We start from the raw sequence: 24,422 nt of genomic DNA on the forward strand, positions 1-24,422 counted from the left end.
CTACACACATCCTTTAGAAATGAGAACACTACTATTTGACACATTCTCCCTAAGTGGTAGAGGCAAGTCCCTTTTTTTTTGAGGTGTCTCACTTTCCTTGTCTGTGAAAACAAGCAGGTTGGACTGCATGATCCTTAAGGCTTCTCCCAGGCCTATTTGTCTAAAGATGAATCAGTTAGGCAGTTCTCCTGGGTAGAGATGTGCAATGCACCCTACTCTGGCTATTCAGACCCTACCCATCATTCAGGATCCAACTCAAGGCCCTCTTCCTCCAGAAAGTCATTTTTAACCACTCAGGACTACAGAGATCCTTCCTACTTCTGGTTTCCCATAGTAGGTATGATCTGTGGGCTTTCATTTAGGCTCTTAACAATAGCGACAACTCACACATCCTTTTTTCCCAAAGAGATTGTAAAGTAGGTAGTGCAAAGATTATCATCCCCATTTAAAAAAAAATAAACTTTGGTTTTATTGGTACAGAGAATTCCTTGGTGAGGAACTTCTTTTACCAATGCAGATAGCCACCTTCTCTGTAACTTAGAGAACTGTTTGTGGCCCTGAGAAGTTAATTGACATACCTCTAGGGCCATATAGCCAATATGTGGTCTCTATCTACTATACCATGCTGCCTCTCCTCCATTTGACAGGTAGGGAAACTGAGGCACAGGAGCTCTTTATGTGACTTGCTAAAGTCCACAAAGCTAGTTAAGTGTTGCTGCCACCTCAGACTAAGGCTTCTGACTCTTAGTGCTTTCCCTACCACACAGTGCTGCATCCCATTATTTATTTCATGCCTTATTTTTTTTTATTGGTTTGTTTCCTGTATCTTGATTCTTCCTCTCTCCTCCCCACTTTGCCGACCTATACAGTGAGAGTCCTGAGAGCAATAAGCATGTCTCTACCTCCCATATTCTATGTAGATATGTCTAACTCATGGCCCCCTAAACTCTTAAGTGCTGGGGAAACAGATTAAAATGTTCTTGGAAAATATTTAAGAAAATAAACAAAATATAATATAATGTTGATAATGCTAATTTGTCAATATAAGGCCCACAGGGATCATTTCTAGTTGAGTTTGACACCGTTGTAAAACAGACGCTCTCACAGGTCTGGCCTCCTAGTATGTGTTCCACTAAATTGTTGCATTTATCTGATGAACAAAATAGTGTAGTTTTGAGTCTTACCCACAAGGTGGCACATTGAGGAAATTATTTCCAATGTACCGTCTACTCTAAAGCTTAGCAAAAGAAGTTGCTGTTGTGATGAACACGGGCAGTGATGAGGAGCAGGAAGTCGAAGGGTATAACGCAGCCTGGTAAAAAGGCATGGAACCTGGAGCCAGAGGATTTGGGTTCGAATCTTACTATTTGAGCTCCGACATTTCTTAGCTGCTGCTGCTGTCTGAAGTCATTTTCCTCCTTCAGTGCAGAGCTTTAGTTTATTCATCTTTTAAATGGGAAAAGTAATAGTGGTACTGCTTACTTCACAAAGTGAGGGTAAGGAAAGCTTGCTATAAAAGTTAAAGAGCTTTAAAATTGTTACAATAGCAATTCACACTTTTATAGCCCTTTACAGTTTATGAGGCACTTTTCTCACCACAGCCTCACGAGACAAGTAATGCAAGCACTATTATCCCCAATTTACAGAGAAGGAAGCTGAAACCCCAAGAAAGGAAATGGCTAGAAAGTGATGGAGCCAGGGTTTAAACCTAGGTCTTCAGACTCCAAGTCCATAGCCCTTTCTGTATTTTTAAAATTTTGCATTAAGTCCTATAAAGTCCTACAAAGACTAGGTTATTATTATTATTATTATTATTATTATTATTATTATTAGCAACAACAACAATAATAACCCCTTCCTTCTGGCATGGAAGTGACTATGGATCTCAAAGGCTATCCAGTGGAACATGTACTCTGACAATTTCTACTAAGCCTGAAAGCCATGGGCATGGATTGCAGATGGACTCCATGGCTGCTGGGCTGAGTGCCTAGAGTTTCATTGTTAAATGACTGGCTGCTAGGAGATGACTGAGGTGCAGAAGGGCTACTAATGAAAGCACAGATGTTGTGATGATGTCACATTTTTGTGCCCTTATAAGTCACATAGGCTTCATTTTCACCCAGACTTCATGGCTAAGTTCAGTTTCTGATTCTGGCCTCAGTCTCCCTCAGACGTTTCTTGGTGTTTTCGGTTTTTCTTGGCTTCTTGGTGTTAAAGGGGGCCTTTACCAAGAACAGTTATTTGTAAGCTGGTGAACCTTTGAACAGCATGGAACACAGGCTGATAGATGGTTAGTTTCAGACAGGCCTAGTTGGCTTCAAGGAAATCTAGTAGCAGATGGCAAATAGAGGTCTAGACAGGCAGGTTGTAGTGATCTAACCATAGAATTGGAGATTTAGGAAAAGGATTCTAACCAGTGGGAACATTGTGGAACTGCAGAATTAGAGCACTGAGTAAGGGATCAAAAGCGAAGAAAAATATAATAATATTAGCTAGCATTTTATAGAGGGCTTTCAGTATGCAAAGCACTTTTCAAATATCATCCCATTTTATCCTCTCAGCAACCTTGTGAGGTGGGTACTTTTTGATAGTTCTATTTTATAGATAAAGAAACTGAGGCAGATAGAGGTAAGTGACTTGCCCAGGGTCACAGTAAGTGTCTGAGGTAGGATTTTATCTCAGGTCTTCCTAACTCCAAGTCTAGTGCTCTATCCACTGTACCACCTGGCTGCCACTACTACTGCTACTACTTCGTCATAATAATAACTGATATTTACATAGCACTTTAAAATTGGCAAGATGCTTTGCACACATGATCTCACTTGACCTTCACAATAGCTCTGTGAGATAAACATTACAGGTATCTTTATCCCTGTCTTACAGATAAGGACACTAAAACCCAGAGAGTATATATGATTCAATCAGGTCACATAGTTATTAAATGCCAGCGGCAGGATCTGAATCCAGGTCTTCTGATCCCAAGTTCTCTCTATTATACCATGTTGTCTCCCATGGTGTGTCCAGTGAGAATGCAAGGATGACTTTTCTGGTTATCTGTTTAATCCTGTCCACCCTAACTCTCCCCTCCCACAGGAAGGAAGGGGTAGGGAATGATGTAAGGCTCTTGGTTCTTGGGGAAGCCTAGAAAGATAAGAGCCTTATGAATTCACCTACCCATGGGGAGAAGTATGGGTCCCCTCGTGCACTAAAGCCTCCACCCAAAGCAGCTTCCCTGACAAACATGAAGTTGGTGGTGGTAGCAGTGTTTGCATTGAGGCTGCATCCTCATAGCCATGTGTGGTTGGCATGAGCTATATCCTTATCAGAGAAGCCAGAAAAGTTTATCTTTCACTGGGAGTCAGCAAGTTTGGGATAATAAAAAAAGAAATGAACAAATCTGGAGATATATGTTCTAGCAATTTAATGGGGATTTTTTTTGTTTTATTTTTTGTTTTTTGGACAAGTCACTTTTCCTCCCTCGACTTCCATTGCCCCATCTAGCAAAAGTTGGAATAGACAGCTTCAAAGGTCCTGTACTGCTCTAACATCCTTTGTTCAGAGGTTCTTTCAAAACCTAACTTCCTTTGTCCTAAGGTCACTTCCAGCTCTAACAATTTGTGGTTTATGTTCTAATATTCTGTGTTCATATTACCATTTCTGGCTCTAGAATTTTCTGACTCTGGCTTCTGATTCTGACTTCACTCAAAGAAAACAAGCTGAGGTTTCTGAGCATGCCTCTAAAATAGAACAATAATGCATAAGGGGTGTGGGGTAGTCGTGTATTATTTCATATCTGTGTTGGTTACGTGTGCCCACATGGGTCTGTCCAGATGTGGCTTTCAGGGTAGCAAGAAGAGATACATCTAAAGTCTCCTCCCCCTACCCAAAGTTTCCAGTGGAGACTTTGATTCCTGTCAGGAAGGGAAGCAGGAGGCTGGGGCTGGCCGATCTGCTCTCCCTAGAGCGAGGGGAGTACTGGGCTAGAAATATGTCTGTTTTTTTAATACTGTTATTTAATATAAAGGGGAAATAATCTCTAGATTCAAGCTGTGCCTCTGATCACTATCACTTAAGGGGGAAGGAATGGCTTCAATTAATATATCCAAGGCTTGACTCCCTTCCCAAATGCCAGTTCCAGTGAACACAAGTGGCAAATAATGAATAAACCCATTTATCTAAGTTGATATTAAAACAAATTAGAGAAGGTATACATATGAGAATATATACCATACAATATAAAATAAATGAGCATTCCACTGGGAACAAGATAACTCAATTCAATCAATGGAGAGAGGCTCAGATCCCACCGAAGAGGAAATTTCCCCAAAGTGTAGCAAACTGGGGATAGGGACATGATACAAATTGACCTCTCTTCTACAGTCAGCTTTTTCAGTCTTACTCTTCCTTCAAGGACCTGAAGAGAAGTTGCAACTGCACGTTTTCTATTGTTGGAAACCAGAAAACAAGATCTCTCTTCTCTCCAGTTCTCACTAACTCTGCCCCTTATGCAGGTGCAGAAGATTGAGTGATCAATCTCTACCTTGGAGGATGATTTCATGCAGATGGCCCTCTGAGCCAAAAGTTTACACATATAACAAATAGGATTAAGTACTCTACAATAAATGTGATAACCGTGTGATATATTTGATAGATTTAAATTTTAGAATGTGATAAGGGCAGCAAATGATCATGTAATCAAATATAGTGCCATTTAGGACACAGAAGGATAGAGTTAAAAGAGACCTTAGAACATAGTATGGTGAAATAGAATGCTAAACCTAGAAGGGGCCTTAGAATAACAACATATAGAATGTTGTGACATAATTTTATGTAATAATAATGACATTCAGAAGTAATATTGGTTAGTTTTCATTGGAGAAGGTTCCAGTTGTAGCCATTATGTTTGAAGATTCACCCCTTGATTAGTAAGTGGTTTTCTATTAGCAAGTTCTCCTCCCTCCTCCTGACTTGAACTTGAGAATTGGGGTCCAGGGACTCTGATATCCTCTACCCTCACTCCACTCCACTCTAAAGCCTTGGATTGTCAGAAAGAAATATTTCAGTGGTTACCACCAAACCTTGATTTAGAGATGAAATTCAATTTAATTTGTTTTCAGTTAAATTTAATCTCTAAAAATAACAACAACCAAAAATGATGCAAGGAAGGGAGAGTCCTTCCCAAACAGTGCTGTTGGCAGCTCCTCTTATCTTGGCATAATAGGCAAAGGGGAAGGAGAAACCCTGTTTAAGAGACCACATCTGAACATTACCTTTCTGTCTCCATAGCAAACATTAAGGCACAAAGCCTGTTGTGAACTCCACAGAAGTGACACGTGTGTGTGTGTGTGTGTGTGTGTGTGTGTGAGCGCATGTGTGCATGTACAGAGGAAAGGTTGTCATATCTCCTTCATAAAATTGTTATCCTAGCTAATTAAGTGCATGGACAGCAACTGGTTCAGGGGTCAGAGGCCCAGCCCATCCCCTGCACAGAACTGCAGTATTCAGACAAAACATTAGGTCATGGGGAAATTCATAAGAGCTGAGAAGATGGCAGAGCTGAGGTTCTCTTTAAACAAAAGGGGCTGGCATAGTCCACCTGTAGGCCACTGAAAAGAAGACCATTATAAGTGTTGTCCATTTTCAGGACAGTGTTCATACAGGGACCAGACCTTTGCTTTTTCTGAACTCTCTTTGCAAGGAAGCACACAAACATGAGAAGGATGATATCATCCATGGGATCCAACAACGCCTTTATTGATCTCAAGCTGCGTTTGTTTTAAAGGCTCAGCATAAAGACAATGAGGTCCATAACTCTGGCGGGCAAAGGGAGAGATATTGCCATATGGACTTGGATCTTGTAAGGGCTGCCCTCTTTGATTATAAATTCTACCACCTATTCTACCAGCTTATTCCAGAAGATTCTCCTTATCAACCAGTGAAAGCATGGTGGCCATTTCCAAGTTGGCAGTTTATCCAGCAGCCAAAGCACTACCATTCTCATGTTGGCCTTGTTATCCATGGGACAGCTAAGCTGTGTGATGGTGTCAAATTCAATTTAATTTTTAAAAATTCAACTCAACAAACACTTATTTTTCTTTTTAAAATTCTATTTTATTTTATTTTCAATTCCAAATTCTCTCCCTTACTCTAGCCCCTCCCCCACCCATTGGGCAGACAGAAAATATAATACCCATTATACACATTAAGTCATGCAAGACATTTCTACATTAGCCATGCCCCCCCCCCCCCCAAAAAAAAAAAGGAAAAAGAAAGAGAAAAAACATGCTTCAATTTCAACAAATATTTATTAAGCACCTAACAAGTATAAGATTTTGTGCTTGGCTTAGAATGTAAAGATGAAAATGAAATAGCCCTGACCTCAAGGAGCTTAAAGTCAAATGGGGAATTGGAATGTGATATATACAGCTAGGTGGCGCAGTGGATAGAGTGTCAGGTCCTGGAGTCAGGAAGATTTATCCTCTGAGTTCAAATCTGGCCCCAGACACTTACTAGCTATGTGACCTTGGACAAATTACTTAACCCTGTTCCTTCATCTGTAAAATGGGCTAGAGAAGGAAATGGCAAACCACTCCAGTATCTTTGCCAAGAAAACCCCCAAAGGGGTCAGAAAGAGTTGGATGTGACTGAAAAGGGCTAAACTTTTCTAATGTACAAAGACAAATAAAATTCATGGTAGAATGTGAGAGGGGATAAAGGAGAGATCAAAACAAAGTGAGGTGCTATGAAAAATGTGAGGAGAGAAAAATTACTTTCACCTCGATTTAGAGGAGGTGGATTAGGAAAGTCTTTATGGTAAGATATAAGCTGTTTTTTGAAAGAAGGGAGAAGATGACATTGAACCCATGGTAACACGGTAAAGATAGGGGTGGGAATATAGGCATGTCTTAGAAATTCATAAGAGCTGAGAAGATGGCAGTGCTGAGTTTCTCTTTAAATAAAAGGGGCTGGCTATTTTTGTTAAAATAGACTCTTCATGCTTACAAAGAGAAAATTGTGAAGAAGCCAAGAATAGAAAATCAGTAAGCTACAGAGCAAAGAGATTTGAGCTCGTCTGTACCAGAGAAGGAAATATTTGTCATCATCACTATGATTTCCCAGACCCAAAACTTCCTCCTAGTTAAAATATATTTTTTCTAATTTTTTATGAATATTCTTTTACCCAGACCTATAATTTCATTAGTGTAGGAAATTTCTGGTGAGGAAACTCTCTACTAAAGCAGATTGGCAATAGTTCTTATGGTTTTAGAGAGGGTTGTGGGCAAATGACAACATATTAAAACCTAGAGGAGTCCAGATCCACTCCACCCCCAAAACCCCTCTAAAAATGCACAAGAATGAACAACCATATATAAAACCAAATAGAATCAACCATATACTCCTCCATCCAATCTATTCCTGAACAAAAAAGACTATTAGCATCGTACAGAAGCCCAGAGTGGAAAAAAATCCACGGTAAATGGAAGGTGCAATGTAAAGCAGCCTAGTCTTACACTATGAGATAGGCCCCGATCAGTACCTAACACAGAATACCCCCAGAGCTCTTACAGGAGAAAAGAGACAATCATCACCCAGCACAAGGTGGCCCAAAGGCAGGAAACATGCTCTAACCAGTGCCTAGAACAAGGAATCCTCTGATCCTTGGTAGGAGATGCCCAGAGGAGGTCAGCTCCAAGCTTTTCACAATAACAGGAGATAAGCCTGGAACATTATCTAGGAAGCCTGCACCCCACCCAGCATCCAGGCAGCCCTGACCCAGTCATATCCAAGAGGCTCCTGCCCAAGCCAGAATCCAGGAAATCTGCGACTGAACTATGACAGAAAACAAAGCCAGACAATTTTTACAGAAAGAAATACTTAGCCGTGATGATAAGGACCAATCATAGCCTATCCACACCATTCATGTCAGCAAAGTTTGACTCAAGCAGAAGACCCTAATCCTGAAACTGAGGATGGTGATAAACAAAATAAAACTCCAAACACAACAAGGAAATCTTGAACTGTTAGGTTTTAAGTGGTAAACCCAATAGAAAAGAGTAACTCTACAAGTTCAAATAGAGCCTTTGAGAAAATAATATCCTGGCCACAAGTATTACAAGAGTATCTAGAAGAAAGAAAATAGGAAATATAAAATGGAACAGCATGACAAAGAGATATGACAAAGATAAATACCTTAGAACAAACAGTGATAAATCTTTCCAAGAACTGAACACCCAGAAAATTGGAATGAAACACAGAAAAAAATGACTCAATGAGATAAGAAATATTAAATCAAAATCAAAAGATTGAAAAAATCAAAAGTGTAAGGAATAGAGTATTTTTTTAAATTGACCTGAAAAACAGGTCAAAGAGAGATAATGTAAGAATCATTGGATTACCTGAAAACTGTGATCCAAAAAAAAGATCCCCAAAAAACTTGAATACCATTTTCAAGAGATCACAAGTAAAAACTGCCCAGATCTCTTGGAACCAGAGAGCAAAGTAAAAATGCAAAGAACTCACTGATAACCTCCTGAAAGAAACCACAGAATGAAAGCTCCCAAGAACATCATAGCCCAAAATCCAGAGCTTCCAGGTTAAAGAAAAAACCCTGTAAGTAGCCAAAAATAAAAGTTTAAGTACCATAGCATTACAGTCAGTATCACACCAGTCTTGGCAGCTGCCATTATAAAGAAGAGAAGGATCCAGAATGTGATATTCCAGAAGACAAAAGATAGATATAGATACAGATATAGATATATGTATATATACATATGTACATGTATTTATAATTAAGAATAACCTGTCCAGAAAAACTGAGTATCTCACAGTGGGAAAAATGGATTCCTAATGAAGTAGAGGATTTCAAAGCATTCCTGATGAAAAGAAAAAATAATTGAATTTAAATTTTGAAATGGAAACATGAGAACCAAGGGAAACATAGAAAGGTACACAAATTTCTTCAATTAAAATAGACTATGCTAATCAAAGGATAAGAAACAAATGTCTTCTGAGAACCTTAATATCTTTAAGGGTCATAGAGAAAGGAAAATGTGACAGATAAAGGATTTAGCTATAGTTGTATTCTGTTTTGATGATCTCAGGAGAAGACAGAAGTAGGGGAAACTATACCAAAGGAGAAAGAAGGAAGAAATGGCACTGTCACATGATAGAGGTGAATAAGATGACAAGTTTACAAACATGGGGTAAAAACAGAAATGAGTCTCTCATGAACCTCATTTTCATCTGAAGGAAGATTGAACATACATAGATTATGGTGTAGAAATACATTAAATTCAACAGGTAAAATAGGCAAGGGGAGGAGAGAAAGAGAGAGAGAGAGAGAGAGAAGAAGAAGAAGGAGAAGGAGAAGGAGAAGAAGGAGGAGGAGGAGGAGGAGAAGAAGAAGAAGAAGAGAAAAGATAGGAATGGAGAAAAATATCTAAATTTATAGATCACAAATGTTAGGCAAACCTATTTTATAACTTTCTTTGTAAAGGTGGGGCAAAGAGAGAAAAAGTAAAAGAGGACAGGATGGAGGCAAATGCACAATTGATGTTCATAATCATGAAAGGGAATGAGATGAATTCAGTTATAAAATGGACTGAATTAGAATGCAGAATCCCACAATATGTTGTTTATAAGAAACATTTTTAAAACATAAAGAGTCCTAAGGACTTAAAATGAGGGACTAGAGCAGAATCTATTATGCCTCAGCTGAACACAAAAAAAACAAGGATAACAATTATGATATTAGAAAAGGCCATAGTAAATACACAATAAAAAGAGATAAGCAGAGATTTTACATTACACTTAAAGGCACCATAGACAATGAATCAATATCAGTACTTAATATATATGAACCAAATAACATAGCACCTAAAGACCTAAAAGAAATGTTAATTATATTTCCTTTACATTTTAAATTTAAATCACATTTCAGTTCTCAAATTATTTATTTAATATTTTATTTCTCCCCCATTACATGTAAAAACAATTTTTAACATGTTTTTTTTTAAATTTTGAGTTCTAAATTCCATCCCCTCTCCCTCTTTCCCCTCTCCTCTCATTAAGATGGCAAGCTATTTGATATAGGGTATACATGTGCAGTCACGCAAACCATATTTTCATTATGTTTCAGTTCTGCTATAATGCAACATATGCATTCCTAAAAATCATTGTGCAATGTAAAATTGCACAATTAAAAACCACAGGGCTTATGGAAGAAATGGGGTTGGGGCATAATACTCAAAAACTTTGTCAATAACGTGTAAAAAAAGATGGAATCTTAATAAAATGATAGCATACTTTTATACATGTTAAATAGTTAAGAAATACACAAATAGTACAATAAATAGTGATGGCATCTGTGGCCTCAGATTGCTATGCAGCAATTGTGTCACTCTCACTGACCAGGCTGGCAAAGTTGGCACCTATGGGTGGGTCCCAACTCAAGGATGCAGCACTCTCCTGCAGTGGCCCTGCCAGAAGAAGGCAGGGATAGAGTTCATAGCTATGGACCAACCCTCTGCCCACAGCTCCTACTGTACCAGAAGATATTTTTTTTAAATGACACTTTACCTTGAAAAAATATTTGAAATTTACTTGTGGAAGTGAGCATTAAAAGGGTTGGAGCTTGCGAATCATTGTAGAACAATGAAGTTTTCTGTGCAGATGAAATCACATGTAAGGAAACTCCAAATTCATGCTATACTCAAAGTGTTCACTATTATATTAATCTAGTTGAAGCAAATTCACATTTTCAAAACAAGCATAAAAGCAGAACTGATACAGCAAGAAATAAATGCTAAAACTATAATAATGGAGGGCTTCAATGTGCCTATTTCAGACATAAATAAATCTAACCCAAAGTTTAGAAAGTTAAGGACCCGAATAGAAAAATAAGAGATGAAAGATCTCTGACAATTACTAAATGAGAACAGAATGGAATTTACATATACTTCAACCAAAATAGCACCTTTCTAAAAACTGGCCATGTTTCAGGAACATAAAAACCCACTAAAAAGTATAAAAAAGCAGAAATAATAAACATATCCTTATCACAATGCAATAGAAATGTATTCAGTAAAGACTCTTTGAAAAAAAATTAATGTTTATAAACTAAATAACTCAATTCTAAGTTACTTGTGAAATGAAGAATAAATGATAGAAATAATAGAAAATTTCATCAAAGATGATAACAACGAGACAATATAATAAAACTTATGGGGTAGAGCTAATGTAGTCCTTATGGGGAAGTTTATATCTCTAATTCTTTTATCAACAAGAGAGAAAGAATAAATTAATGAATTGGGCATGAAATTCTAAAAGACTTAAAAATAACAAATTTTAAAAAACCAACTAAGCATCAAAATAACAATTTTATAAATCAAAGAGAAAGCGATTAACAAAATTCAAAGCAAAAAAACACAAATCCCTTCTGCAAAAAAACCTTCATTGGCTTGATGAATAAAACTAAGAGCATTTCTGGAGAAAAAAATAAAAAATATAGTCACTTTGATTATTTTTAAAAGACAGGAAAATCAAATTATTCATATTAAAAATATAAAAGAGTTCACAATAATTGAAGATGAAATTAAGATGCCAACAGAATTGGTGATTTAGATGAAATGGACAAATATTTAGAAAAATATAAAATACTCACATTAAAATAAGAAGTATATTATTTAAATAACCCAATATCCAAAAAAGAAATTGAATAAGCCATAAAGGAACTCACAATAACAAAATCTCCAGAGCCAAATGAATTTAAAGGTGAATTATATGAAATATTAAAAGAATAAATAATTCCAATATTATACAAAGTATTTTCTATAACAGTAAAAGAAGGGACCTTTCCAAACTATATAATACAAATATGGTTTGATACCTAAAGTAGAGAAATAAAATTATAGACAAACATACCTAATAAACATTGATACAAAAATTTTGAACAAAATATTAGTCAGTAGGTAGCTGCAATATACTAAAAAGTAGTGGATTTATACCAGGAGTGTAGAGTTGGTTTGATTTAAGGAAAACTCTAAACATAATTAACCGTATCGATAATAAAAAGCACCTGATTGTATCAATAGATGTTGAAAAGGCCTTTGACAATACCCATTTCTAGTAAGTTTTTAAAACATGCACTAAAAAGCACAGAAATAAATCAACTTCTCCTTAATATAGTATATAGTCTTTATCTGGAACCAAGAGCCAACATATAAAATAAAAAATAATTATGTGCCTTTCTAATAAGATTGGAGGACAGTAAGGACATTTTGTCTATGACTATTTGATACTGTGCTAGTAATGCTAACTATAACAATAAGGAAAAAAATAAGAATAAGAATAGACAAAGAAGAAACAAAACTATGCTTATTGAAGATTAGATGATGATTTACCTAGTGTATCCTAAAAATATTAGCTAAAATTAATTAAGACAATTAATAAATTCAGCAAAGTTTCAAGGTATAAAATAAATCCCTACGAAACATCAGCATTGCTGCAAACCCAGTAAAAAGAGATAGAAAGAAATTAAATTCATAATAACTGCAGAATTCATAAAAATATTTTGGAGACTACCAATATTCACTTAGAAACTATATGTCTACAATTATAAAACACTCTACAAAAATAAAGACAGAGATAAATAATTGAAAAAATATTAATTGCTCATGGGTAGGTCATGCCAATATAATAAAAATTACAATTCTACTTTAATTCATTCATTAATTCCTATACCAATTAAATCACTAAAGGTTTTTTTTAGATCTTGAAATATAGTAACAACGTTCATCTGGAAGAACAAAAGGTCAAGACTGTAAAAGGAAATAACGACAAAAGTAAGAAAAAAGGGGACCTAACAATACCAAATCTCAAACTGTACTACAAAGCAATAATCATCAAAACAAAATGGTATTGGTTTAAAAAAGTAAAATTCTATCAATGGAAATGATTATGTATACAACACATAGAAGGAAATGTGCACACTAGCATTGTTCAGTAAGCACAAAGACCCCAACTACTGGGGGGGGGGGACAGGGGAAATGACTATTAGACAAAAGCTACTGGGAAAAGTGGAAAGCAGTCTGGCAGGAATTAGGTATAGACCAATATCTCACACCACATTTCAATATAAGCTCCAAATGCATGCATAACTTAGACATAAAAGTGACATTAAAAACAAATTAGAGGAATAAATTACAGGAGAAGTTCATGACTAAATGAGGGATACAGAGGTTCACAGAAGATAAAGTGGACAATTTTCTCATATAAAATTTAAGTTTTTGCATAAATAAAACCAAAGCATTTAAAATTAAAGAGGAAACGGAACTGGGAAAAAGTATTTGCAGCAAGTTTTTCTGATCAAGGTCATATATCTGAGATCTATAAGGAACCAATTCAAATTTATGAGAATAAAATCTATTCTCTGATAGATTTGTGGTCAAAGGATATGAATTGGCAGTTTTCAAAGGAAAAAAACCCAAGCTATCAATATGTATGTGAAAAAATGTTCCAAATCACTAACAGCAAAAAACAAATTAAAGTAATTTTGAGGTTCTTTCTCTTACCCATCAGATTGGCAAAAATGATCCCAAAAAGTGAAATTGACAAATGAGGAAGGGCTGTGGGAAAACCAGTACATTAATGCACTCTTAGTGAAGATGTAAATTGGTCTAATCATTCTGCAGAACAATTTGGAACTATGCCCCCAAAGTCACTTAACTATGCATACTCATAGCCATACCACTACTAGGCCTATACCACAATGATATCAAGAAAAGAGGAAAATGACTCACATTAATATGTGTGTGTGTTCTTTTTAAAGAAGCATAAAACTGGAAAGTAAGGGCATGCCCATCTATTGGGAAATGGATAAATAAAATATGGTATACAAATGTAATGGAACATTTTTGTGCCATAAGAAATGACAGAATGAATGGTTTCAAGGAAAACTATGAAGTCTTCTGTGAATTAATGTAGAGTGAAGTGAGTAGAACAAGAAGAACAATTTATACAGTAACAACACCTGTATAAAGAAGAACCGCTTGGGAAGATGAGAACTTGCAGGCTTGGAGAGTTGCCCAGAGCACTAAAACGTTAAGTGACATGCCCAGGGCCACAGAACCAATATATATGTCAGAGGTGTCTCTTGAAAACACTTTATTCTAACACAAAGCCTGGCTCTCTGTCTAATATGTCCTGCTGCCTTCTTATTATTTTACTTTATTTTTAAAATAAAATTTAATTGACATCTTTTATTTTTACTTTGTCTAAATTTCCCCCATATTTCTCTTTCTCCTACTTCCCAGATAGTTATCCATTATAACAAAGAATTACAAAAAAAAAAAGGAAGGAAAAATGAAAAGAGAAAGAAGGAAAAAATAAGTAAACCCAATCAATACATGGTGGGGGGGGGGGGTCTGACAACATTACCTATGGTCTCTCACCACAAATTCTGCAAAGGAATAGGGGTAAATGTCATCTATCTCTACTTTGGAACCAAACTTGGGCTTTGTAACTCTGCAGCACTCATTTTTGATTGTTTTGTGTCCATTATGCTTCCATTTACATTGTTATATTCAATGTGTTTATTATTTTCTTTTTTGTTTCCTTCACTTTGAATCAATTCTCTGATGACTTATAGTAATATTTATTGGTTAATTAAAAAATAATTTAGGCTTTCCCCCAAGATGGCACTGAAGGCAAAGAAGGAAACGGTTGTCCCCCCCCCGCCCCAAGACAGAAGCTAAGTCCAAGGCCTTGAAGGCCAAGAAGGCAGTGTTGAAGGGTGTTCATGGCCACAAAAAAAAAAGAAGATCCAAATGTTCCCCACCTTCCAGCGACCCAAGACACTAAGACTTCAACAGCAGCCCAAACACCCTCGGAAAAGTGCCCCTTAAAGGAACAAGCTTGACCACTATGCCATCATTAAGTTTCCCTTGACCACTGAGTCCGCTATGAAGAAGACTGAGGACAACAACACCCTATTCTTCATTGTGGACGTTAAGGCCAAGAAGCATCAGATCAAGCAGGCAGTCAAGAAGCTCTATGATATTGACATGGCCAAGGTCAACATACTGATCTTCCCTGATGGAGAGAAGAAAGCCTATGTCCAACTTACTCCAGATTATGATGCTTTAGATGTTGCCAACAAAATTGAAATCATCTAAACTGTGCCCGGCTATCCCACTCCACCTATGATAAAAAGTTTTCCAGTATAAAATAAATAAATAAAAATAATTTTATAATGTTTTATTGGTGTGTTTTGTTTTTACATTACAAACACTGGTTACTCTCCCTTCATAAAAGGTCTCATAACGAAATAAAATTAATAACACAGTGACTTCATCTGAAAGTGCCCCTCACTCTTTTAAGAACATGTATTTACTCTTCTCTATTAAAGTCCTCTTCCAATAGTTTATCATAAAAGAGAGAAGATTTTGGGTGCTCAAAAGTCTTGTGGACAAAGTTCAAGCTCTAGAAATTTCTACCAAACTATAATTTCTAATAGTATGATACTGATGATAGTCTGTGTTTATTATCCTAGGATTACCAGACTTAATTCAAAAGAGACCCACCAATACTCTGAGCTCAGGATGACAATTTTTTTTGGCCTTCGCAATTAAAGAACATAGTCTACTGAGGGCAGAGGGATTACAATCTATATTAGTGAATGAAGTACTCATATCTCTGAAATCATAGACCCTTGAAATATATTAACATAAGGTAAGAGCTCTTCTTAGGTTCTCTCTAGTTGTGATATCTTAGCCACCAGTGAAGCAAGTTAGGAAATCCAACCTGGGAAAGCTGAAGATCAAAAAGTTCCATCAAGACAGTTGAGAGTAATCATGTCTTTGCCCAACACCCTTCCACCACCTCAAATCAGTTACAAAGGATCCAAATTAAATTAAACAAGAAAGAGGAGAAGGGAAAGAAACCCCCACCAGAAAACAAAAGAAAGAACAAAGAAATGAGTAACTATAATTTTAAAAAAGAGGTCCCAATGCAATGCACTATTAATGTGTGGTAAAAGAAAGCAAAGAGAAATCTTAATAAGGAAAGAACAAGTCTGTAATGACAACAAAAATATATTGATAAGAGTTAAGAGATATGCTATAAGAAACTGCAGAATACTCCAGAATATAGAGGAGAGACACAGAAAAATACTTGGTATCTATAAAATTAGAAATAAGATCAATAAAGGAAGAATTCAAGAAAAGGAACATGAGAATTCACAGTGTAGAAAAATGGTGGAGAGCTCAATAAGGCATGTATTACTTGAGGAAGATAGTGGTTATGGCAGGTTGGCATAAATGGAGCAATGGAAGACAAAAAATAGAATAAAATATTTTTACATGGAAAAGTTATCAGGATCATAACCTCTTCAAACCAAAGCAAGAGAACTAGAGGACAGATCTTGGCAACAAAATCTTTGAACTATAGGTAGGTCTTCCAGAAAAATACGAGGAAACAAAGAGTCTCAATCCTACATTACATGAAATCATGTAAAAAATTGTTCAGAAATATTGAAAACAAAAGATAGAATCTAAATTGATAGAATTCACAAGATATTATTCTAGGTCAAAATTCATTTTGGAATTTGTCTCATTCAGATTTAAAGTTGGCAAATTAAGGAGTTTTTATATGGAGGGTAAAATTTTGCAAACAGATAGGAAGAATTAGTCTTTATATAAAAAATAACCAATTTGAATTGTGTGAGACTACTCAACAATACCTAAAAACTAAAGAAAACCTATAACAATGTAAAAAAAAAAGCAAAAAGAATCACCTACAGTCTGGAATTACTAGACTGAAAAACTGAAAAATACTCCATTATCACAGAATACAGTTTTAAAATTAGGCCAGAGAAGTTCATACTTTCCTGTTTGGAATTCTAGAAAGCAGATTCCTAAATGGCACACTAACCTGGGCTATTCCATGTAGGGTTTGTTTGTTTGTTTGAGATTATTTGAGTAAAAGTAGAATCCTGGGGTCTGTCTTTGGTATGGGTGGGAGAGGGTAGTGCTCATACAATTAGGACTGGATCATTACAAAATAATATAAGCTTTATCTGTTTAAAGTGGAGAGTAGAAGGACAGCAATGTGCAGACTACAAGGTATAAGACTGGACTGTTAAAAACAAAGTAGGCAGTATAATAACTTCAGCTAATAATCTTTACTCTAATGGTAACCTTGTTTTACTACATCATCATTGTGGGAATCCCATTCAGTGATGCATACCACAATTCATTAATGCCTGCCCATCCTACATAACCACTGTCTATGGTCTTTTATAAATCTAAATAGGTTTCATCAAAGTGTGTTGAGATTCTTCCTCACATTCTATTTACAACATGAATGCCAATGGATCAAAAGACTGGCCATTGTTTATCCCCCACTACTGCTCCATGACCAATTCATATTTTTTTCTGGTTGTACATTTCTCTGATGACAAGTTTTACACTGATTTTATGGTCTTCTGAGTCTCTTGTATAATTTCTCATTTGTAAGGTGTTACAACTTGCTCATGCCCATCATGCATTTCTCCATTATCTTTTTTGTGATCTTTAATTTCAATTCTTCAGAGACCATAGTATTTCATGACTTGAAACCATACAATATTAAAGTCACCTTGTGCTGATAAAAAGCAGCTAATAGCTAACATTTGAAAAGTACTCTACATATATCGTCTAATTTCATAACACTGTGAAGTTAAGTGCTATTATTATCTTCATTTTACAAATTAAGAAGCTTGATACTAAGAGATATAAAGTGACTTGCCTAAGACCACACAACTAATGAGTGTCTGAGGAAGATTTGAATTTAAGTCTTCCTGACTCCAAGTCCAGCACTCTAATCACTATGTATCTCAGTTGCCTGAAGAAAGGAATGTGTGTGTACATATATGTGTATATATGTATGTATATGTGTATGTATATATACATACTATACATACACACTTATATATAGATACATGTGCATGTGCACACACACATGCACACACAAATAAATTGTATGACTTGCCTAGGACCACATAGCTAATAAAGTAGGATTTAAATTCAGGTCTTCCTGACCTCAAGTCCACACTCTAATCACCATGTACCCCAGGTGTCTAAAGAAAGTAATGTGTGTATACACACACACACACACACACACACACACGGATACACATAAATAAAATGTATATCTTGCTATATATATGTAAAATATATACAGATGTGTGTGTGTATATATATATGTGCATATGTATGTATGTATTTCTGTGTGTGTGTGCATATGTGTGTGTATCAGGAACTATTGGAAAGAAGACCAAACTTAACACATAACTTTTAATGTTAATGGACCAAGCTCACAAATGAAAATAAATTACTGAGTTGATTAGAAAAGAGAGCACGATTTTTTTAGTTGCATAGGAACTCATACAGATTCAAAATAGTTTCATTAAAATCTCCTTTGATTCAACTAAATCCTCCAAAACCAAGAATTGCAATATGATTTAACATAATTTAATAGTATTTTAAAGACAAACAGGGAAAATATATTTCAACAATCAACAAACATTTATCAAGAACCTACTGTGTAACAGGACTACTACATAGTAGTAACTGAAGATAGAAAGACAAAAATTATGCAGTGATATAAAGTCTCTCAAATCATTTACATTTTATTGGAGGAAACAACGTGTATAAGTACATACAACATATTTTTTTAAGTGTAGGCAAAATATGAGTTAATTTGGCAGGAGAGCAGAAAAGATCTCATGTAGGAAACAATGTTTAAGCTGATCTTTGAGGAAATTAGGGATGCCAGAAAGTGGAGTTGAGGAGAGGGTGCATTCAGGCATGAGCTTACACAAGGGCATGGAGACAAGATATGGGATGTTATGTGAGGAAGAGAAAAAAGATCCATTTCAATGGACCATAGAGTATTTGAAGGGGAGTAATATATAATAAGGCTAAAAAGGTAGGTTAGAGTCAAGTTTCAAAAATATGTAAATGCCTGTCAGAAGAATCTATATTTGGTCCTAGATGCAACTGTAGCTTTTCGAACAAGAGATATAGCCAAATCTGTGCTTTAGGAAACCATTTTGGCAGGTACATGGAGAACAGAATGGAGAAGGGAGAGACTTAAGACAGGGAAACCAAATAGGAGGCTATTTCAATAGTTCAGGAAAAAAGGGATGAACTGCAGCCTGAATGAGGATGATACTCTTATGAATGAAAATAAGAGTATAGATGCAAGAATTGTGGTGGAAGTAGAACTGGTAAAACCAGGCAAGTGATTGGACAGAGGGCAAGGAAGAGGGAAAAGCTGAAGACACTAACATGATGAATTTGAATTTGGGTGATTGAAGGAATGGTTGTGCATTCAACAAAATAGGGAAGTTTGGGAAAGAGGTGAATTGGGAGGAAGGATAATTTCCTTTTTTTGGACATGTTTTAGATGTTTGTATGATGTCCAATTTAAAATGCCCAATAGGTAGTTGAAGTTACAGCATTGGAACATTATAGCATTGGAACACAGAGGTGAGAGTAGGGAGATAAATAGATAGATGATAGATAAAAGATAGATGATAGATAATGTATTTATATGTGTAGATAGATAGATAGATAGATAGATATGCTGATGAGGTCACTGAGAGAGAATGTAAAGAAAGAAGAGGAGAAGAACCCAGGACAGAGCTTTAGGGTACACTTATACCTAAAGTACAGGACATGGAAGAAAGTCCAACAAAGGAGTAGTCAGATAGGTAGGAGTCAAGGAAGAAAGAACAGTGTCGTGAAAATCCAGGAGGCAAGGATGATCAGCAGTGGAAAATGCTACAAAGAAGTCAAGAAGAATGAAGATTGAGGTAAAATAATAATAACAGCAACCAACTATTGGATTTGACAATTAAGAGTTCACTAGTAACTTTAAAAAGATAGTTTTATTTGAGTGATGAGATCAAAAGCCAAGTTGCAAGGAAAAGTTTGTGAAAGGAGGGGGAAATGGAAGTAAAGAGTATAAATAGCTTTTTTCTTTTAGGACTTTATGAAAAGAGAGGAAACATATAGGATAATGGCTTGACAGGATAGTTGTTTCTAATGAGGGTATTTTTAAGGATTGGAGAGACCTGGATGTGCTTGTAGGCAACAAGAAAGGTGTTAGTAGATGGGGAGAGATTAAGGATGAGAGAGAGAGAGATGATTATTGGGGTAACATGCCACAGGCGATAAAAAGGAATGAGATCGACAGTACAGGTAGAGCAATTGGCCTTAGTAAGCAAAAGGACTACATGTTCATCAGAAACTGGAGTAAAATAGAAAATAATCTGACTCTTCTTAGCGTGAATATTCTTTTTTCTGATCTGGGAAGTTGTAACAAGGTATCTATAACACTCTCTCTTTCTCTCTCATTTCTGAGCCAAAGACAGCACTATAGAAACACTTTAGCATGAAATATGCACCAACCAGAACAAAATCACTGGGAATCTGGTATCCATCACCTGTAGTTTTAGTTGTAGCTGCAGTTCTAGGTCTTTTAGAAAAAAACAGGGACCCATATACCTAGAACTGACATAAAAATAAGCCGTTCCAGTTCTACTCCTTTGTACCCTCCTTGGTTCTAAGATCTGCCACCTATCAGCTAGGATGTGTGAGAGGTCATCTCAGCAGATTAAAGACCTTTAGGCTTAGCCTTTCTTTCAACTATTCTTCCTGACAGAAGTTGGGTTCCCTCAGTGAGAGACTTCAGGTTATTATGTGGTAACTATCCTGTACCTTTCCCCAAATCTTCCTCTCTGCAAGCTAGGACATAACCAAGAAAATGCCAATTTACTTAACATCACCAAATCATTCTGGTGTTCAGGCTATCTTTTGTTGTTGTTGTTTTGCTTTATTTCGGTAAAGTCATTCTTATTGGTTCATGTAAATAAGTAGGTAGAGAAAAGGTAAAAAGGCAATCTATGCCTTTTGGGCAAATTTCTAGTCTTTACATACTGCTTAGTTGTTTCTTGACCTTCTCATATGCAAATGAACCACTAAAGCTTCACATCCAAAAAGTACAAATAAGTTTACTAAAAGTTTTATATTTTTTAAGACACAAAGTTATCCATTCAGATCTGAAATAATCAACTGCTTTACCAAGTGCAAATATAGCCTAAATGATATGGACCCTTACATCTAATTATCTCTGTTACTTACTCCTTATATGCTGAAAATTTGTCAAAGTCCCAAAAAGGTCATACCTTTAAAATGGCATGAGAGTTTTAGATATTTAGACACAGAGTAGAGAAGAGGGAACTCACAGTTAATGACCTTTATTATTTTTTATTTTAGTGAAGTATCAGGTGAGGTCCTTTGCTGAGTTGGGATCAGAGAGAATAAGAGAAGTTTTAAAACATCACGATTCAAGATAAATGGTTTACAAAACAATATCTATATCTATATGTGTGTGTATATATGTATGTATTACGCCAAATAGTTAATATTTTAAAGTAAAAGCAAATTGAAACAGGGGGAGGGAAAAAGCACATTACACATTAATTCTAGGCTATTTAACATTCTTCTACCAGAGCTTGATAAAACCAATAAAAATGAAGGACGTTATATATGTAAAAATGTTTGGATTAAACAACTTGATAGACTAATGGAGACATCTGAATGGTAATCTTAGGCAAACTGAAACCTATACAAAAACTGATCACATGACAGATCACAGGTAACCCATAAACAAATACAGATAGGCACAAATCTTAGACATATCCTTTACAGATCATAACATGATAAAAATATAATCAGTAAAATAAGAATAAACAAATTATTTAAATCTGAATGGAGAACAGCATTTTAGGGACAGCCAGGTGGCACAATGGATAGAGCACTGTGCCTGGAGTCAGGAGGACCTGAGTGCAAATTCAACCTCAGACCAGACACTTGACACTTACTAGCTGTGTGACCCTGGGCAAGTCACTTAACCCCACTGACTAGCCAAAGAAAAGAAATGAGAACAGCATTTTAAGTAATGAGTGAGTCAAAGATCAAATTATAAAAACAATAAAATAGCATGTTGAGTAAAATTATAGCGATGAGACAATACACCAAATTTAGGAGATGTGGCTAATACCATCCTTAGAAGAAAGTCTGTATCCCTAAACAATTAGCAAACCAGAAAAAGAAAGGATTAATGAATTGGTTATGCAATTTGAAAACTAGAAAATCAAGAAAGTAATAATCCTAAAACAAACCAATAAGAGGTTTTGAAAATTAACGTGAGAGCAACAAAATAATTGAAGTAATAAACAAAGCAACAAGAGAAGGAGGAGGAAGTCAAGGACGAGGAGGAGAAGGAGGAGAAAGAGAAGATAGAGAAGGAAAAAAAGGAGAAGATGAATAAGAAGAAAGAGGAGAAGACAAAAATATCACATGAAAGGGGGAACTTACAACAGGTAGAGAGGAAATAAAGAAAATTATAAAAAACTATTATCAAATCATAAAACAAGAAAACAACACACCACATCTTATATCATAAACCACAATAAATTCCAAATGTGTAAACTAATTAAGTATAAAAAGTCACACCTTAAAAAATTAGAAAACAGAAGGTTACACACAACTGTGGATGAAGGAAATTTGTAACCTGCCTGAAAATGAGAAAAGGTAAAATAAACTACTTTGAATATATAAAAATACAAAGCTCTTGCAATATATAAAAATACAAAGCTTTTGCACAGATCAAAATAAATATATAGTAATAGTAATAATAGCTAGCATTTATATAGTAATTTAAGGTTTGCAAAGAAGAAAAGATGTAGATTGGGAAAATTTTTTTGCACAGGACATCTCCAATAAACATAGTCTAAAAGAAATTGACCTAAATCTATAAGACTAAAAGCCATTCCTCAATGTACATTCTGTTGTGATGAACTGTTTTCAAGGTTACCTGCATTGTAGGTTGGTCAGTTTTTTAATATAATTTTATTTCATATGTTTAAAAATTTTAAATATTTAACAATTAGGAAAATAATACATATAGATGGATATTAATTTGTGAAATACTTGTCCTCCTAAAGAAGCATATGTAAGTTGAATTTCTGCAAAGTAATTCATAGTTCCATATTCAGTTCCATTATAGAATCTTAGAACTGCTTTCTACCCCATTCTAATTAATCTTCAATGGCCAGGGGCATATATGTTTTAACCTTAAGTTTCTGTGAAACCCCAGCTCCTTCATCAAGGATATAATATAATCTGTGCAATTTGGGGCAGGTTATTTTCCTTCACCATGGTCTGCACTCTAAGAACCTTCCAGTTTAATGTCCAATGTCCTGAGGTACCTACTAGCTCTACCATTCTTTATTCTAAAGTTCCTTCCTGTGCTGATACTCTGTTATAGCTCATCTGCAAGAGTGAAAGCCCCATAGGGACAGACTGCCCCTTCTTTGTCTTCATATTAAGCCAATCCAGAACAGCATCTGTAACCCTGACTGTAGATGAAGCATAGTTCTGTGGAAAAATGCATTCAAGAGATCTAGATTTGGAATTAGAGTAGCTGAATGTGCATTTTGAAGCTTTATTTTGTTTCTGACTACCTGTGTGATGTTGGGCAAGTCACTCACTCTGTTTTGGCATCAATTTCCTCAACTGTAAAATGAGAGAGTTGAATTATATTTTATCTCTGATGTCCTTCCCAGCTAAATTCTATGATTTCAAGATTTTGTTTTAGCTTGAGATCCAGGAAAATTTTATCTCCTCTCCCCACCAGCTTCTTGAAGAAGAATCAGTGACTCTTTTCTATCTTCCCCATGCCCTCTGACTGCTTTAAAATTACAAGTAGTGGCCCCTGAAGAATGGGCCCTATGGCTAAAGTCTCTTCATGCTCTGACTATCAATGTTCTAATATTCTGTGTTCTAAGTCTTTCAGCTCTAACATTTGGTGTTCTAATATCCCTTCCAGCACCAATGGTTCTTGTTATAAGTTCTAAGATTCTTTCCAGCTCTAAAATGCTATGTCCTATGTTCTATGTTTTCAGATTCCTTTGTAACTGTGACATTTTACACATACATACATACACACACATGCACACATATATGTTCCTAAGGTCTTTGCCAGCTCTAAAATATTGTTACATGTCCTAAGACCCCTGCCTGGTCTAACATTTTCTTATCCTCTGATTATATAATAATAATACACATATCAACATTTAAATACAACAGGAAAAGTTGATCTCCATCAGTTCTGCTTTGTTTTACTGATCATCCATGGCTTGTCTTTGGGTGATGATCCAAAATGACTTTTCTCTTATTCCCAGTTCTTTGCTCTTTCTGCTGCATTTTTGCTCCTGAGGACTGTGGAACAGGGTCATGTGGTGAACACCATTATTTAGGTGTGTCCCCATCCAATGCCATCTCAATTCCCCCAGACAGAATCCTAATCAATGT

General features: G+C 35.8%; 1 pseudogene; it reads left to right on the top strand.

The window, feature by feature from the left end:
- The first annotated feature begins 1,262 nt into the window (after positions 1-1,262).
- Positions 1,263-15,173, top strand: LOC114047245 (annotated as a pseudogene).
- The last annotated feature ends 9,249 nt before the right edge of the window (positions 15,174-24,422 follow it).

The sequence above is a fragment of the Vombatus ursinus genome, unplaced genomic scaffold (genome assembly GCF_900497805.2).
Source record: "Vombatus ursinus unplaced genomic scaffold, bare-nosed wombat genome assembly UNPS02014786.1, whole genome shotgun sequence".
NCBI classification, from domain to species: domain Eukaryota; kingdom Metazoa; phylum Chordata; class Mammalia; order Diprotodontia; family Vombatidae; genus Vombatus; species Vombatus ursinus.